At 35.6% G+C, this 17,954-nt stretch overlaps 1 long non-coding RNA gene and 1 pseudogene across 2 annotated transcripts in view; both read right to left on the bottom strand.

Moving 5' to 3' along the window:
* Positions 1-274, bottom strand: part of LOC116269758 — a 30,409-nt gene extending 30,135 nt beyond the window's left edge. Inside the window, exon 1 of the long non-coding RNA XR_004177508.1 lies at positions 2-274. This is a non-coding gene — a long non-coding RNA (uncharacterized LOC116269758). The remainder of the gene's footprint in view (position 1) is intronic.
* Positions 275-1,087: 813 nt separating this feature from the next.
* Positions 1,088-1,551, bottom strand: LOC101003686 (annotated as a pseudogene). The gene has a single exon (XR_637336.3). The product of XR_637336.3 is annotated as an ATP synthase subunit g, mitochondrial pseudogene (transcript).
* Positions 1,552-17,954: the final 16,403 nt, after the last annotated feature.

Genomic DNA, 17,954 nt, shown 5'->3' with positions numbered 1-17,954 from the left:
CCTATCTGCTAGTGTCACAGCTAGCTCTTAGTCACAAGATTCATCTACTGGCCTGTAGGTTGAAGCACACAGCCCAATATAAAACCTGCCAACAGAAAGTACATAGGGCTATAGAAGTAAAACCAAAAGACTCTATCCAATACACTCCTCTTCACGTGATAAGGAACCAGCATAAGAATTCTGGCACCATAAAAAATCTGATCATTATGACACCACCAAAGGACCATTCTAGATCTCCAGCAGTGGTCCCTAACAAAAAATGGAAACTCAGAAATGACAGATCAAGAGTTCAAAGCACAGATTGCAAAGAAGCTCAGTGAGATTCAAGACAAGGTTGAAAATCAACACAAAGATATTTCTAAAGCAATTCAGAAAATGAAGGAAGAGATAAACATCTTAAAAAGAAATGAATTAGAGCTACTGGATATAGACAACTCACTTAAGGAATTTCAAAATACATTGAAATTTTTATTAATAGGCTGGACTGAGGAGAAGAAAGAATTTCAGATATTTAAGACTGGTCTTTTAAATTGACCCAGTCAGACTAAATTCAGGAAAAATAACTTAACAAATGAACTAAATCACCAAGAAATATGGGATTATGCAAAGCCAGCAAACCTACAAATTATTGGCATTCCTGAGAGAGAAGGATAAATTATACAAAACAATAGTTCAGGAAAATGTTTCTAATCTTGATAGAGAGGTAGAAAAAGGAAACCTCATCAGACTAACGATTGCCTCCTCAGCAGAGACCTTATAAGCCAGAAGAGATTGAGGATTTAAATTCCAGCCAATAATTTCATATCCCGCCAAACTAACTTTCTTAAGTAAAAAAGAAATAAAATCCTTTTCAGACAAGCAATTGCTAAAAGACTTTACTATCACTAGACCAGCCTTACAAGAGATCTTTAAGAGATCTCTTAAAACATGGAAATGAAAGAACAGTATGTGCCACCACAAAATGACACTTAAGTACATAGCCCTCAGATCCTGTAAAGCAACTATACAACAGAGACTGCAGAATGACTAGCTAACAACATCATAGGACCAAAATTTCACATATCAATATAACTTGGAATGTGAACAGTTTTTTTTTTTTTTTTTTGACAAATCTTATTTTATTCAGATAGCAGTCTGATCACACATGGTCCAACAACACTCAAATAATAAATCAAATATGACCAGATGTTAAAGATTGGTCTTCAAACATCATAGCCAATGATGCCGTGCTTGCCTATGATCTCTCCAACATAAAACCACATCAACACCTCAGTGGCCACCAAACCATTTAGCACAGCTTCCTTAACTGTGAGCTGTTTGAAGCTACCAGTCTGAGCACTATTGACTATTTTTTTCAGGCTCTGAATAGCTCTAGGGATCTCAGCAGGGGTGGGAGGAACCAGCTCAACCTTGGCGTAGTACCAAAATGTGGCCAATCGAGGCTTCGAGTAAGTCACAGCAGCGTTCACCAGAGCCGGGGTCTTCTCCACAAGGTTACGGACAAATTGGGCCATGGTTCTGGGATGCAAAGTCCATCGCCCGGAACATAGAATGTGAACAGTTTTAATGACCCACTTAACAGGCAAAGATGGTCAAGCCCAGATTAAAAAAAAAAAAAAAATCCATCCATCTGCTGTCTTTAAGAGAACTATCTCACAAATAACACTGCCCATAGCTCAAAGTAAAGAGTTGGAGAAAGATCTATCACACAAACAGAAAAATAAAAAGGACAGGGCTTGCTACTAGATAAAACAGACTTTAAACCAACAGTGGTAAAAAAGGACAAAGAAAGGCACTACCCAATGATAAACAATTCAATACTACAAGAAGACTTAATTATCCTAAATATATACACACCCAATATTGGAGCACTGTGATTTATAAAAGTAGTACTTCTAGACCTACAAAAAGGCTTAGACAGTCACACAATAATAGTGGGAAACTTCAACACCTTACTGACAGAATTAGATCATTGAAACAGACAACAAAGAAATTCTGGACTTAAACTTGACACTTGACCAATTGGACCTAATAGACATTTACAGAATGCCCCATTCATCAACCACAGAATATGCATTATTCTCATCTGTACACAGGACATACTATATGATGGATCATATGCTCTAATCATAAAGGCAAGTATCTATAAAATGCAAAAAAAATCAAAATCATATCAACCATACTTTTGGATCACAGTAGAATAAAAATAAAAATCAGTACTAAGATCTCTCAAAACATATAAATACATAGAAATTAGACAACTTCCTCCTGAAAGACTTTGGGGTGAAGAACAAAATTAAGGCAGAAATAATTTTTTTTTTGAAATAAAGGAAAACAGAAACACAACGTATCAAAATCTCTGGGATGCACCAAAAGCTGTGTTAAGAGGAACATTCATAGTACTAAACATCTACATCAAGAAGTTAGAAAGATCTCAAATTAATCTAACATCACCCCATCATCCTTAGAGGAACTAGAAAAAATGAGAACCCCAAAGCTAATAGAAGAAATAACTAAATTAAAATCAGAACTGAATAAAGCTGAGACCCATAACTCCATTCAAAGGATCAATGAACTAAAAGCTGGTTCTTTGAAATGACAAACAACATCTATAGATTGCCAGGTAGATTAACAACAAAAAAGGGAAGAATCATATAAATGCAATAAAAAATGATAAATGAGACATTACACCTTATCGCATAGAAATACAAAAGATCCTCAGAGATTATTATGAATAATTTTATGCACACAAACTAAAAGACATAGAAGAAATGGATAAATGCCTAGAAACACACAGCTTCCTACGACTGAATCAGGAAGAAATTGAAACCCTGAACAGACTAATATCGAGTTTGATAAAAACCAAAAACAAACAAACAAAAACACTACCAACCAAAAAGAGCCCTAGAACAGATGGATTCACAACCGAATTCTACCAGACATACAAAGAAGAGTGGGCACCAATCCACTGAAAATATTTCAAAAACTTGATGAGGAGATACTACTCTTTAACTCGTTATATAAAGCCAGCATCAATGTGATACCAAAATCTGACAAAGATATAACAAGAAAAGAACACTACAGACCAATGTGCGTGATAACATAAACACAAAAATCCTCAACAGAATACTTGCAAACTGAATGCAGCAGCACATAAAAAATTAATTCACCATGATCAAGCAGGCTTTATTCCTGAGATGCAAAGTTGGTTCAACATATGGGAATCAATATATGTGATTCACCACATAAACAATTTTAAAAAACCATATGATAATTTCAACAGACACAGAAAAAGCATTCAATAAAATTCAACATCCTTCATGATAAAAAAAGTCAACAAACTAGGCATTGAGGAAACACCTAAAAACAATAAATGCCATCTACGACAAACTCGCAGCCAACATCATACTGAATAGGCAAAAGCTGGAAACATTCCCCTTCAGAATTGGAACAAGCAAAGTGTGCCACCCTCATTTATCCTGTTCAACATAGTACTGGAAGTCTTAGAGCAAACAATCAGGCAAAAGAAGGAGACAAAAGGTATCCAAAAAGGAAAATAAGTCAAATTATCTCTTCTTACTGATGATATAATTTTATACCTAAAAGAACCAAAGGCTCCTGGAACTGATAAACAATGTCAGTAAAGTTTCAGGATACAAAATCAATATGCAAATATCAGTAGCATTTCTATTCACCAACAATGTTTAAGCTGAGAGCCAAATCAAGAACACCATCTCATTTTCAATAGCCCCCATGAAAGAAAACACCTAGGAACACGTCTAACCAATGAGGAGAAAGATATCTGCAATGACAATTACAAAACACTGCTAAGAAAGCATAGATGACACAAACAAATGGAACAATATTTTATGTTCATGAATTGGAAGAATCAATATTGTTTAAATGGCCATACTGCCCAAAGCAATCTATAGATTCAATGCTATTTCTATCAAATCTCCAATGTCATTTTTCACAGAATTAGAAACAACTATTTTAAAATTCATATGGAACCAAAAAAGAGCCTGAATAACCAAAGCAATCCTACACAAAAAGAACAAAGCTGGAAGTATCACACTACCCAACTTCAAACTATACCACAAGGCTACAGTAACTAGAGCAGCATGTTATTAGTACAAAAACAGACCCATAGACCAACAGAATAGGATAGAGAACCCAGAAATAAAGCCACACACCTACAACCATCTGATCTTTGGCAAATTCAACAAAAAATTAATTCAAGGTGGATTAAAAATTTAAATGCAACAGCTAAAACTATAAAAGTACTAGGAGAAAATGTAGAAAATACCCTTCTGGACATCAGCCTTGACAAGAATTTATGACTAAGTCCTCAAAAGCAATCAAAACAAGTACCTGAAATAAAAGTGAAACCTAATTAAACTTAAGAGCTCCTTTCTGCACAACTAAACAATCAACAGTGTAATAAAGACAACCTAAATAATGGGGGAAAATATTCACAAACTATGCATCCAACAAAAATCTAATATCCAGAATCAATTTAATATAATGAACTTAATTCAAGAAGCAAAAAACAAACATACATAACAAAAAAGCTGACCTCACTTAAAAGGGGGCAAAAGACATAAACAGACATTTCTGAAAAGAAGACATAGATATGGCCAGCAGACATTTGAAAACGTGTTCAAAATAATTAATCATTAGAAAAATGCAAATCAAAACCACAATGAGACACCACCTCCCACTAAAAAAATAACAGATGTTGAGGTTGGGGAGAAAAGGAAACACTTATATATTGCTGGTGGAATGTAAATTAGTTTAGCCACTGTGGAAAGCATTTTGGAGATTTCTCAAAAGAATTGAAAAACAGAACTACCATTCAACCTAGCAGTGCCATTACTGGGCATATACCTAAAGAAAAATAAATTGTTCTATCATAAAGACACCTGTACTCAATCACAGTATTATTCCCAATAGTAAAGAAATGGAATCAACCTACATGCATATTAATGGTGGACTGGATAAAGAAAATGTGGTACATATAAACCATGGAATACTACACAGCCATAAAAAATAATGAAATAATGTCCTTTGTAGCAACAGGGATGTATCTGGAGGCCATAATCCTAAGCAAATTAATGCATGAATAGAAAACCAAATACCACATATTCTCATTTGTAAGTTAGAGCTAAACATTTAGTACACATGGACATAAAGATGGGAATTACAGACACTGCAGACCGTTAGAGTGGAGAGGGAGAGAGAGTGCAAGGGTTGAAAAACTACCTGTTGGGTACTATCCTCACTAACTGAATAATGAGATCATCCATACCCCAAACTTCAGCATCATGCAAGGTACTCATGCAACAAACTTGCATGTGTACCCCTTGAACCTAAAATAAAAGCTGAAATAAACAAAGAAAAATGCCAAGGCAATGGTGGTGTGTTTTCCAGTTCTGCGTAAGATTATACAGGAAAGAGTGCACTACTGTCTAAGTCTGTGTTGATTTTCATGTGAGCAAATTCACTTCTCTTTTTCCTACCATCTTGACTTTTCACAGTCTTTAGTCCCACATGGGAATATATTTTATTTTAGTGCTTTGCAACTTAAGCTCAGAACTAAAACATATTGTCCTTCCTGACTTTAAACCCATTCTTAATTATCTAGGTGGTAGCCCATTGCCAACCGAGTGAATACATTTTTTGTTTGTTTTTACAATATATGCCTATAGTTCATACATGGTTCTCTATTATTTTTGCTGGTAGTTTTCCTAAAGGCTAACAGAGAGCTTGGGGGATTTATTCTGTGTGACACACCTGTTGTCTTTTCATCACAGGTTCAAATGTTGCCCAGTCTCTGGGGAAAAGCAAATCAGCAGCAGCAGATGCTGTTTTCATTCTACTCATTCCAGTTTTGACACAATTGTTCAGAATATGTGCCAAATGTTAACCGCTAGCTCATTCTCTTTCCAAATCTATGGTAAGGTTTTCAAAACTGTACTCTTCATTTAGCAATCTTTTGTTAAAACTATGTTCCCACCATCTTATTGGCAGAAAAGGGAAAGAGAGCTAGTAAGCATTCCTTTTTCTAACTGCAATGGTCTTCCCCTGGAATTCTATCAGGATCTATTTTATGCAAAATTATATATTCATTTTTTTAAGAGGAGACAAACTGGCTTGTGGAAAAGTAGTAGTACCACCTTAGGCATGAAATTCAAGGATAAATTGAAGAATATAAATACATTTGTGTAAGAAATAAGATAATATCACAACCTCATCAGTTCTAGTATGATCTTTTGTTGGATATGCCTAGTTTTGATCTTTGCCTTCCATATTGCATGCTTCCTCTCCATGCTGCATACCTCAGGAGGGGGTTATTCCAGAGGAATAATTCTCAGGGACTGCTTCAGTTAACTTATTTGTCACCTAGCTTCTGGTTGAGTGCAGCCAATAGAAAGCATAGGTATGGGATTAGCGGGTTGGAGAACATTTGGTTGGGGTATTTATTTCTATTGAAATTTTATCTTCATTTATCATGGGAAGATAGTTACATCCCTCTTCTGAAATGGTATTTGTAATATAATGGCTAGATTTACATTATAAAAACATTTACCTCCCCTATTAAAACATATGCATAATTTTCTCAAAACCTTGCTTTCACCTGTTTCATTGAAAATTATTTAATAAACCAATAAATTAATGACCTATAATGTCACAGCCCTTTCTCTGTTATTCATTAGTTTGGTGGCAAAAGAATGGAGAATGACCAGTTAACTTTTGTGAGAGGGGAGGAGGTCTCATTTTCTCAATGTAAAATGTAACAGTGGGATGGAAGTTAACTTTTTGGAGATGTCTCATTTTTTTGCGAATGTGAAATTTAATTACAAGAGTGAGGTTTTCTGGGTCTTGACCAGTCCCTATGCATTTATCTAATATAAATCCATGTGCCATGCTAAAGCTATCAGTAAAGACGAGCCCAAAGCTGAGAATATTTGCCTTGTATTATTCATGGGAAAATCATTGGTTGAGGATATTTCTTGGTTAGAGTTATATCTTGGCTTTACTTCACAGATATGCTTTATACATATCAGACAATATCTGATTGACTGTATTATTATATTATTTGATTATTACATTATGGATTCAATAGAAAAACATTAATACCAGAAAAAGAGTGCAAAAGATAGTTTAGGTTTTTTGGGATCTCATAGTAATTCTTATAATAACATTGATTAGTAAAGGTCAATTTTGCATAGGTTACAAAAATATAGTTCTATAATCAAGACTGACAATAATCCTCTGCCTAAAATAGATACACTACTAGATAAGTTTCAAATTGATTTTACTGGATTAGTGGTTTTATATACATATGTATTTATATATAAGTAAATATATATATTTAAACATAAATCTGTTTTTGTTATATAAAAATATATATAGAAACAATATATATTACCAATTCATGCATTCATATATACATAAATATGTAGAGATAAATATTATAAATATTGCTATATATTTTATATATTTATAAGTATATATAAATATTGCTATATATATTTATAAATATATATACATAAATGTATATTTATGTGTATATATGAACACATAAATGAATTGGTGATAACAAAGCAGAATATAAGTCTTTCCCTTTTACCTGAAAAGTAGTACTATCTCTTTCAAATTATTGGCTAATAGTTTATAGAGCTAAAGATGTTTCTCTGTGACAATTTATTTAAGATTTACAGCTTTTATGATAATCTAAGCCAATAATCATTCTAATACTTGAGCCTCTTTTCCCCAGAAAACTTACAATCATGGCAGAATGCAAAGGGGAAACGAGCACATCATCACATGGCAATAGGGGAGAGAGAGCGCGAGCGTGAGTGCGCCAACGGGGAAGTGAAACACACTTTTAAACAACCAGATCTTGAAAGAACTCACTCACTATAATGAGAACAGCAAGGGGGTATCCGACACCATGATACAATCATCTCTCACTAGGTCCCTCGCCTAACTGGGGATTACAATTCAACATGAGGTTTGGGTGGGGACGCGGAGCCAAACCAAAACACCATCCATTTCTTTTGTGCATCTCGAAATCGACTAATTATTTGATCATGTTTTAAAACCGAAGTATAAACCCAACCCATCTTTTGGAATGGTAGATCATATCCAAATCAGCAATATTAGTTCTAGATTAGATATAATTTTAGTCATAGTACGTTAAATTCCTTTCTCCATGTTCTAGCCCAGTCATCTTGGTTCAATTTCTTAATCTCATTAAGCTTCAGTTTTGTCTTCTATGATTGGCACAACATATAGTGCATACTTAACAGAATATTTTAAAGATTAATTGAAAAATGCACACAAAGCTCAGAGTACAACACCTGGCACATAACAGATATTCAAATATTGGTTTTGTTGCTGTTTTTGTTTTTCACTAATCTGGCCCTAGTAACAGAATAAGATTTGTTTTTAAACAGTTTATTTTTTAGAGCAGTTTTAGGTTCATAGCAAACTTTAGCAGAATGTACAGAGAATTTCCATATTTCCCCTGTCCCTACACATGAGCAGCCTCCCCATTATCAAATTTCCTAACAGTGTACTACAATCTTTACAGTGAACCTATATTGACACATCTTTATCACCCAAAGTCCAAAGCTTACATTAATGTTTACCCATGGTGTTGTACATTCTATGGGTTTAGACAAATGCATAAGGACATGTATCCCCCATTATAGTATCATACAGAGTAGTTTCATTGCCCTAAAAATTTTTTATGTGCTCTGCCTATTCATCCTTCCCTCCTCCCTAATCCTGGTAATCATTATTCTTTTTACCATCTCCATAGTTTCACCTATTGCAGAAGGTCATACAGTTGAAATCATATAGTATGTGGTCTTCCCATTTTGTCTTATTTGACTTAGTAATATGCATTTAAATTTATTCCACATCTTTTTAAGGTTTGATAGCTTTCTTTAAGCACTGAATAATTGTTTGGGTATATCAGTTTGTTTATACATTCATCAACTTAAGGACATCTTGGTTGCTTCCCGGATTTGACAATTATGAATAAAGGGTCTATAAACATTCATGTGCAAGTTTTTATGTGGATACAAGTTTTTGCCGCCTTTGGGTAAATATCGAGGAGCACAATTGCTGTATTATATGGTAAGAGCATGCTTAGTTTTGTAAGATACTGCAATACTGTCTTCCAAAGTCATTGCACCATCTTGTATTCCTTCCAGCAATGAAAGAGACTTCTATTGTTCCACATCCTTGCCGTATTTGTTGTCCATGTTCTGGATATTGGCCATTGTAATAGGTATGCAGTGATACACAATGTTGCTTTAATTTACATTTCTCTGATGGCATATGATGTAGAGGCTCTTTTCATATGCTTATTTGCCATTGTATCTTATTGGATAAGGTGCCTATTTAGACTTTTGGCCCATTTAAAAAATCTGATTTTCTTATTGTTGAGTTTTAAGAGTTTCTATATTTTGTATAACAGGACTTTATTATATATATATGCTTTGGAAATATTTTCTCCTAGCCTGTGTCTCCTCTTTTTAGTATCTTGACAGTGTCTTTTATGGAGCATATTTTTAAAAGATAAAATACAGCTTATCATTTTTTCATGGATTGCTTCTTTGGTTTTTATTCTACATTAACTTATTTCTTCTGATTATTTGTCTTTGTTTATACAGCTCCATGTTTCTGACCTGTGTATTTTTCCTTCTCCCTAAAGAACTTCTTTTAACATTTCTTACAAGGCAGGTCTACTGACAACACATTTCCTCAGTGTTTATTTTTCTGAGAAGCTTTTATTTCTTCTTCACTTTTGAAGAATATTTTTTCAGGCTACAGAATCCTAGGTTGGTGGTTTTTTTTTTTTTTTTTTTTTCTTTTTTTAATTGTTACTGTTTTTCTCTCCTAACTCTTCAAATATTTTACCCCACTCTCTTCTTGCTTGCATGGCTTCTGAGAAGAAGTCAGATCCAGTTCTTATCTCTGTGCCCCTATAAGTAAGGTGTTTTCCCCCTCTGGCTCCTTTCACAATTTTTTTTCTTCATCTCTGATTTTCTATAGCTTGAAAATAATTATGCCTAGATGAAGTTTTCTGGCATTTATCTGGCTTGGTGTTCTCTGAGCTTCCTGGATTTGCAGGTTGGGGTCTTATTTCGAGAAAAAAAAAAAAGTAGTAATCATTGTTTCAAATATGTCTTGCATTTTTTTCTTCTTTCTTCTCTTTTTAGGCTTTCCATTATGTGTGTGTTACGCCATTTCTAGTTGACCCTCAGTTCTTGGATATTCTGCTCTTTATCTCAGGTTTTCTCTTTCTTTTTGATTTTTCAGCAGTTTCTATTTTCAGAGATATCCTCAAGCTCAGAGATTTTTTTTTTTTCCCTCAGCTCTGTCCAGTCTACTAATAAGCCCATCAAAAAATTCTCCATTTCTGTTACAGGGATTCTGATCTTTAGCATTTCCTTTTGTTTCCCTCTGAGAATTTCCATCTTTTTGCTTACATTGCCCATCTGTTCTTACATGCTATCTACTTTAACCATTGGAATCCTTAGCATATTAATCATAAGTTTTTCTTTAATTCCCAGTCAGATAATATCAATATATCTCTCCTATCTGAGTTTAATTTAGATGCTTATTTTTTTACAAACTAAGCTTTTTGCCTTTTAATGTCGTTTAACATTTATAGCTGGACATGATAAATATACTAGGTAAAAGGAACTGCAGTAAATAGGCCTTTAGTCATGCGGTGTTAAGGAATGGGGGAAAGGAAGCATTCTATAGTACTGTCATTAGGACTTAATGTATTAGTCAGCCTGTGCCTCTAGATTGTGAACTTTAGTATGCTTCTCATTCCTGCCTCAGATGGAACATGTTGGCTGGAGCGAGTTACAGTTGAGTTTTCCTCCAGGTTAGTTAGGCTCCGATAAAACTCCAACAGTTTAGGTTCTGGTTAAATGGTATCATCCCAGGGCAACCCTTGTGAGGAAGGAAAAAATGCTGTGGTGTATTTAAAATGATCCTTTGTTCCTTCCCTCTGCTGGAAGCATGAAGGGATTTTTCTCTGATATTTACAGTGAGAATTTGGTCAAGTTCCTGGAGGTAAAACTCAAAAAAATGTGTCCCTCCATTACTGGATCCCCTGGAGTTTTTAACTCTCAAACTTGTCCATGCTGAACTTCTAGCAATTCATCAATTACATTTTAGGTTTTCTTATTTGGGCACTGGTTCACACGGAAATCATTGCTTGTGGGTTTTGCTCAGGTAAGTTGAGATTCTCTGTATTTGCTTCTCTGTCCCTCCAATTTTGAGGGCAGTGGTTGGCACAATGACCTTACTTCTCTGTCAAATCTGAAATGAGTTGCTTATTTTTCAGCCTGTTCTTCTTTGTACTGGTTGTAAGGATGGAGTAGAACTTTCAAGCTTCTCACATATCAGACGGAAAACCTAAGTAGATTTTTAGAAATTGAAAATGCTTCTATTTTTTTACTGGTCTGGAAACCCAAGATTATTGAAAATTCTTAGTGTATCAATTTACTCATTTGATATTGAATAGAATGTGGTTTTCTTCTTGGCCAGGAAAAATGTAGCACATTCTGCAATATATCTTAGGGGAAAATTAGTTCCAAGGGAAAGATCTGTCTTTTATGCATACGGAAGGTCTGGCTAGCATTTGGGCTCTATGGAAAATGTGTTCATATATCTTTAGCTAGGACAAAGTCTACACAAAATGTTAATAGCAAACTGCAAAGTCATGGAAACTGTAGGACTTGCACATAAATATGCAAAATGTTCTTGAAAGGCAGAGTATTTGGGTGGGTTTAGATTCTTGAAAACAAGACCAAAAAAATGTAATATCTTTATACCTTGCAGATGCAGATGAGCCATGGGAATTTGATTTATATTGCTAGAGAAAAGGGCAGTGATAGGATTAGGTTTTTCTCTATTGATTACCTCTGTTTAATTAGACTGCTTGAAAAACTTCTCTGTGAGGCATTAGAACTCCTTTGGAGTTGCTTAATTTCCTCAAGAAAAAAATAAACTTCATAGATGGTGCCAAGGAATTTGCCTTAAGTTCAGAAAAATTATAAGAGCTCCAATGTGTAAAAATAAAAAATACATTATAGAAATAAAGTGTTGGAACTTCTAATTTTGAAAGGATTGTAGGAATTGTGGATTTTACACTTCTGAAGTAGAGGAATAATCAGATGATGAGTTACTCACAGGTTTTTTTCTCATAAGCAAATAAGAAAAGGAAGCAAACACTTAGTCCATTGCCTGTGCTAGAATCTGAGAAGCTAAATTTAATGTTACTCATTTAAACTTGTAAACAACTATGTGAGATAGGTAATATTATCACTACAAGAATATTACTAAACATAGAAAGATAAAATAACTTGCTCAGGGCACATAGCTAGCAGCTGGCTGAGCTGGTACTCACTTGAGTTTACTTTATAAACTCTTTCCATTGATAAACACCACAGTACAGTCAGAGACAGTACAGTTCAATCTCCCTGAGGAAAACATTGGTAAATGCCAATTTGGTCTTCTAAAGCTTCTTTGGGAAACATGGTGTCTTCGTTTGTTTTGTGCTATGACAAAATACCAAAGACTAGGTAACCTATACTTAACAGAAATTTATTGACTCCCAGTTTTGGAGGCTGAAAAGTTTAATATCCAGCTGCTGGAATCTGGTGAGGGACTTCTTGATGCGCCTTCCCATGACATAAGGCAGAAGAGCCAGGAGAAGGCAAGAGGGGGCCAAAACCCGACATTTTATAATGGCATCAGTCCCACCCATGAAGGGACCCCTCCTGGTCTAATCACCTCTTTAAACTGTCACCTGTTAATAACATTATTATGGCAATCAAAGTTCAATATGAGTTTTAAAGAGGATAAATATTCAAACTGTAGCTTTCCAATCCTGGTCTCTCAAAACTCATGTCTTTCGGACATACAAAATGCGTTCTTTCCATCCCAACAGTCCCAGAAGTCTCAACTCATCCCAGCATTAACTCAAAAGCTAAGTCCAGAGTCTCATCCAAATCAGATATATGTGAGAGTCAAGGCACAATTCATCCTGAGGCATATTTCCCTCCAGTTGTGAGCCTATAAAATTAAACAAGTTATGAGCTTCCAAAACGCAATGCCGTTAACAGACATGGAATAAATTTTCCCATTTCCCAGGGAAAAATTGGAAAGAAAAATGAAATAGGTCACAGGATATACAAAACCCAACAGGGTGAACAATCTAAATCCTAAAGCCTGAAAATAATCTTTGACACTATGTCTAGCTTTCCACACTCACTGGGGTAGGGATTGGGTCCCCAAGGGCTTGGAAAGCCCTGTCTCCATGGCTTTGCTTGGCTCAGCAAAATGAGTAGTTCTCACAAGTTTTCTTGTGCCTGCAGCTCTTCCTGGCTAGTGTTGCACACTGGTAGCTTTACTATTCTAGGGTCTCAGGAGGAGCTTCACCCACATGGCTCCAGTAAGCACTGTCCTATTGGAGGTTGTCTGTAGTGCCCTCCTACCACAAATCTCTCTCCCAATCTCCAGGCTATCCATGACATCCATTGAAATCTAGGTAGAGGAAGCCATGTCCCCACAGGTCTTGGATTCTGTGAACCCCACAAAATTAGTACCACATGGACATTGCCAAGGTTTACAGTTTGTAACTTCCAGAAGGGCTGCTCAAGCCACACCTGAGCCTGCTTGAGCCATAGCTGGGGTAGATGAAGAGTACCAGAATGCAGGGAGTGGAGATTTGAGGTACCTCTGAGCAATGTACCCCAAGGTCCTTAGTGTACTTTTGACATCTCTTTTGGCATAGTTTATTTCCTCAGGCCTTGTCATTCTGGGCCTATGATGGAAGGGGCCACACTGGAAATCTCAGAAGCATCTTTGGGGTCATTCTCCCATTATCCTGATGAATAGTCTCTGGCTTTGTTCTTCTATCTGTACTAATCTTATCAAATGGTCACTGAGAGTCTCCTAAATCTTCATGCTGTGTGGTATAGCTTGGATCTATGTCCCTGCCCAAATCTCATACAGAAATGTAATCCCAATGTTAGAAGCAGGGCCTGGTGGGAGGTGATTGGATCATGGGGATGGATTCATATGAATGGATGAGCACCATCTCTCTTGGTACTGTCCTCAAAATAATGAGTGAGTTCTCATGAGATGTGGTCATTTAAAAGTGTGTAACACCTCTTCCCTCACTCTTGCTTCTGCTCCAACCATGTAAAAGTCCTGCTTCCCATTGACCTTCCACCATGATTGTAAGTTTCTTGAGGCCTCCCCAGAAGCTGAGCAGATGCCAGCATCAGGATTCCTGTACAGCCTGTGGAACTGTCAGCCAGTTACAACTTTTTACTTTACAAATTACCTAGTCTCAGGTATTTCTTTATTCCACTGTGATTCCCTTTTAATTATAAATTCACTCTTTAATTTTTCTCTTCCTATATTTTACTCTATGTGGTTAAAGAAGCCAAGAAGCACCCTGAACGTTTTGCTGTTCAGATATTTCTTTCACCAGAAATCCTACTTTATCAGTCTTAAATTCTGCCTTCTATAAAACCACCAAATCAATGGACACAATTCAGCCAAGTTCTTTGCCACTTTATAAGAAGAATGGACTTTGGTTCAGTTCCCAATACCTTGCTCTTCCTTTCCACCTGATACCTCATCAGAAATGCCTTTGCCATCCACATTTCTACCAACATTCTGATCATGACCATTTATGTAATATCTAAGAGGTTTCAGGCTTTCCCTACAACTATTTTCTCCTTCTGAGCCCTCACCAGAATCACCCTTAATTATCTGTTCATGGCAATCTAGGTCTTTTCCAGCATTCACTTTAAAACTCTTTCAGTCACTACTCATTACCAGATTCCAAAGCTGCTTCTACAGGTTTATATATCTGTCACAGCAACACCCAACTTTTCTGGTACCAATATTTTGTCTTAGTCCATTTGTGCAGCTATAACAGCATGATATAGACTGGGTAATTTATGATGGATAGAAATTTATTGGTTTACAATCCTAAAGGCTGGGAAGTTCAGTATCATGCTGCCAGCATTTGGCAGGGGCCTCCTTGCTCCCATGGTAGAAGGCAGAAAGGCCAAGAGAGGGCAAGAGAAGGTCATCCTTCTTTATAATGGCAGCAATACCACCTATGAGGATACAGCCCTCATGGCCTCTTAAATCACCTCTTAAAGGCTCCATCTCTTAATACTGTTAAAATAGCCATTACATTTTACAGCGCTTTGGAGGAGACAAACATTTAAACCATTGCCCATGGCTAATAAAATAGATGTGTAACACATATATATCACCAAAAGTTGTTCAGACTGGCAATTTGTATGACTAGGAGAAAAGTGTATTTTCAATAACACCCATAGAGCATCCTTTTTCATCATTCTGGTAAAGAAACCTGGGAACCGGAAAAGGAGACCAGCTTTAGAGAGCAATGATTGAGGAAGAAAGTCAGTAGCATGGCTGACTCTGAGGCAATCCAACTACCTGCTTCATAAAGCAAGGGCCCCACTAAGTATAGCTCTACCTGTTTGCTCGGGAGGCTTTTGGCTGTAAGTGACAGGAAATTTAAATAATACTAGTTAAAAAATTTAGGAATGTTTTCACCAGTTTAACAGAAAGTTGAGAAGTGATCTGATGTTAAAACGGACTTAATCAAGTGGCTCTGGTTCAATGTCCTGCGAATTGCTTGGTTCTACCCTCCTCAGTGTGCTGACTTCATTTTTAAGTGGGTGAGAGGATGATGCCTTTGCAATCCACATCCACTCCTCACAAAAAACAAAATAATAAAGGTTCTCTATTCCTGCATCTTTCTTGAGAGTGCTTGCCTGAAAGCTCCCAACAAACTCTCATTCTGGTTGATTCCAGCTGGGCCAAGTCATTTTCTCAATCTACGGCTATTGCCAGAAGAAGGAAATGTTAGGTGCACATGTCAAATGGAAACACCACTGGACAAAATCAGGATTCTTTTGGGAAAGAGGAAATGATTAGATGATCAACATTTTTTCATTGCTGACCACATAGAACACTGCATATGTCCCAGAATGGTTTGAAGAGAGCTTAAATTCAGTAAATTTAGATGGAACTTATGATCAAGGTGAAGACGTGAAATTAGCACTAGAATCTGAAGCTGAACAAAATACACGAAGGCAGAATTTATAAATTCAGAAGTGAGATCTTTGCTGCAGAATTATCACCTGGTAAATAAAATTTATGATACTGAAATCCTCTCAAAATTGAGAAGACAAATTTATCATAATTTTTTCTAAAACATAATCTACTATACTAATTTGCTGATTATTTGATGTTCAATTTTAAAAATTCTATCTTTATACTTTCAATTTTAGAAAAATTCTAAATATCTAGAAAGTTTATCTATAGAGAGAAGCTGAATATATATAATTCAACTTCTTATATATATTTATATATAATTATATATATAAACATATAACTTCAACTAAGTAATGAAATCATTACTTATCTTACCATCCCTGAGATAAGCATTGATAATATTTTAAGTATACTTTTAATCTATTTTTAAATATATTTTTCTTTTGAGACAGAATCTCACTCTGTCTCACAAGCTGGAGTGCAGTGATGTGATCTCTGCTCACTGCAACCTCCGCCTCCCAGGTTCAAGTGATTCTTCTGCCTCAGTCTCCCGAGTAGCTGGGATTACAGATGTGCACCACCATGCCTGGCTAATCTTTGTATTTTTAGTAGAGATGGGGTTTCACCATGTTGGTCAGGCTGGTCTCAAACTCCGACCTCAAGCAATCCACTCACCTCGGCCTCCCAAAGCGCTGGGATTACAGGCGTGAGCCACCACACCCAGCCGTTAACTATATATATATATATATCTTTTAACAGAGAAATTTCAATCACACTTTCTATTTATTTTGTTTTGTAAATTTATTATACTTTTTTATACAATAATTAAATATATATTTAAATATATTTTTTAATTTCTCTAATTTTCTAATTTGTCTCTTTTATAGAGCTATGGTTAGTTTCAACACAACAGAAATTGCTTTGAAGTGGCAAACCTATTTCCAAACAATTTCTTATAGCAGTAAGATATTGCCACTTACAATATCATATGATAACAATATGATACCACAGGGTAGGTCACATGTTCTAGATAAACTTTTCTAAAATTCTAATTGTTAGATTTTTTTTTTCTCTTAAGAGTGGAATATTAGCACTTTCATCTCATAAAGGCTGATTCTCATTCTCACCTTCCCTGAAGTTTGGAAACAATGAAATCATAGGCAATAAATTCCATATGCATCATGTCTGAAATATCTTATAATTTACTAACCAGAAAACAGTTTCTGAACCAGACTGGTTACTATAAACTCATTTTCAATTCAGGACGCACCTATATTTTCATAAGTATATTCTGTCTAAAAGAGTTTTTTGCAAGGCAATTATTTGATACGTCACTCATCTGAGATACATCATCCAAAGTGGAGTAACCATTATCAAGACAATGCATTGAACGCACTGCTTCTCCCTATCACACTCTAGTTCTTTACTTAATTCTGCACCCAGTCTCTGTTCTTTACATGTAAGTAGTAAGACATATCTCTGGAATCCTAGTATCTTTTAACCTATTATAGAAAAAACAGGTTAGAGTTTCTAATGAAAATATTTAAATCCTCTTTAATTCTCATGTGAATTATAGCCATGGGAAAACTATTTTCCATATATTGTCACCGGAGTTACCTCATTCTACCTTGCATTGTAGATATTTTCTTAAATTTCATTTTCCCTGCTTAATTATAAACACCTCTAAAGCAGTGGTCAGGTATTAGTTATTATGCCTACTCTCCTATTTCTAATAGTGTTCTACAGTCAAAATAGCATTTGTTAAATTATACAGATAAAGGACAGAGGAGAAAAATTCATAGCTA

This window comes from Papio anubis, chromosome 12 (genome assembly GCF_008728515.1).
Source record: "Papio anubis isolate 15944 chromosome 12, Panubis1.0, whole genome shotgun sequence".
Classification (NCBI taxonomy): domain Eukaryota; kingdom Metazoa; phylum Chordata; class Mammalia; order Primates; family Cercopithecidae; genus Papio; species Papio anubis.
The sequence above is the reverse complement of the archived record's forward strand: the minus strand, read 5'-3'. Positions and strand labels throughout refer to the sequence as shown.